Genomic DNA, 1,693 nt, shown 5'->3' on the forward strand with positions numbered 1-1,693 from the left:
CCCCCCCCTTTTCTGATATAAAGAGACATTTCAGTTTCTTCTTCTTGGGGAATTTGAGAAGCAGGTCGGCCCTCCTTTGGGGTGGTTTTGGAAATGCAGGGCTCGGTCTGCCATAGCTTCTCCTTTCTTCTCGTCTTGAAAATGTATCTTCCTTGAGGCCTCCTCAGCCCTTGACTGACTTGTCATCAAACTCACTCGGCAGCTGACATGCCTGGAGGATGCAGCCGTCCAGGCTGACAACTGCTTTGTTCCCACATGATGAATGGCTTTGTGGCCCAAACCCTGCCATTGTCCAATTGGCCTGTGGCCCTCACTTCAGCGATCCTTATCTCTGCCTTGGATCTTCAGTCTGTTTAGCAAAGGTGCTCATTGGCTAAGAGCCCATTACATCCAGTCCATTGTGCCTTCTCCATAGAAGATTCCCTGCACTGCGGTGGGGGAAGGACTGGCATCCACTCAAGAGGAGCGAGGCCGAGCTGCGCTGTTTACCCAGGACTGTGTGGCATTATGCTCTTATCTGCCGGGGGAAGGCAGATATGAAGGATTCCCTTCCTTAGTCAAACATTTGGCTGTATAGGCAGTGTGGAAGCACTCATGTAATTACTATTCTTTGGCTATTGCACAGCCTATCTTGTAAATCAACAATCCATCACAGTCAGTTGGGCCTCGTATTGTTCCATAATTAACTGTAACAATGCTTTTGTGGTTAGTTCAGATGCCTGTCGATAGTGGAAAAAGACAATTTTTTTTTGTGGGGGGGGCGGTATTTTAGACTCTCTAGTAATTCTGAGGATGTTTTGCTTGAACCTCAAAAATTATTGCTTACTTCCAAGCCTACAAGCAATGCCAGAAGGATAGTCTCAAAAGGATACATGCTGAAAAGATGCCCCGCCTACAACCTACCTACCTATGCTTGCTGTAGGAATAATCTTAAGATGTCCTCCCATTTTATATATATATGTGTGTGTATATATAAATGCATGCGTGTATGTGTGTGTGTGTGTGTATATATATATATATATGTGTGTGTATATATATAATTGGAAGTGTCAAGTCCCCTGAGAGTCAAGAGACCCAACTTCTCAGTGGGACTATGCTGCTCTACACTGCCTGCGGGTCTGGTTCTAAGCAGGTTGGCTAGCTATAGGTTTTTTTCCTCCCCTAAAAAGAAAGCTGCATGGATCTTTCTAAAAGCTGAACTATTACATGGACGTTGTTGGGAATAGTAAGGCTTTACTAATGTCTTGATGCAGTTGTTCCAGGAAGATGAGGGATATGTCAAGGTCTGTGGAGACCGTGAGCTGTGTGCTGATTTCTAGAAGTACAAGGGGCCCACAATGATTTTTGAGTGTGAAGGTGGTGAGACCATGGCTTTAGTCATTCTGGGCATGATCAGTTGACCTGACACCCCTCCCTAGACAGTTTGAAATATTGATTTAAGGATGATGGAGAGGAAAAAACTGGTTCCTTAATTATTGGCCATAGAGGCAAACCATTGCAGGGTGTTCAGACTCGCTTATCATCTTTATAATAGTGGCAGTATAATTAATAAGTTCATAAATGTAGCAGAAATGTAAAGAAAAGGGGACCACAGAGGGATTTTTGGAGTCACTGAGAACAACAGGGGCTGGGGAGAGCAGAATAACTAATTTTCACCTGACAGTAAAAAAAAAAAAAAAAAAAAAAAAAAAAC

The 1,693-nt window shown here is 43.7% G+C and overlaps 1 long non-coding RNA gene across 1 annotated transcript in view; it reads left to right on the forward strand.

Moving 5' to 3' along the window:
• The window catches only part of LOC109290656, a 15,949-nt gene that overhangs the window by 1,870 nt on the left and 12,386 nt on the right, over positions 1-1,693 (forward strand). The gene's annotated exons all lie outside the window — the stretch shown is intronic.

The sequence above is a fragment of the Gavialis gangeticus genome, unplaced genomic scaffold (assembly GCF_001723915.1).
Source record: "Gavialis gangeticus isolate Ggan-Ray unplaced genomic scaffold, GavGan_comp1, whole genome shotgun sequence".
Lineage (NCBI taxonomy): Eukaryota > Metazoa > Chordata > Crocodylia > Gavialidae > Gavialis > Gavialis gangeticus.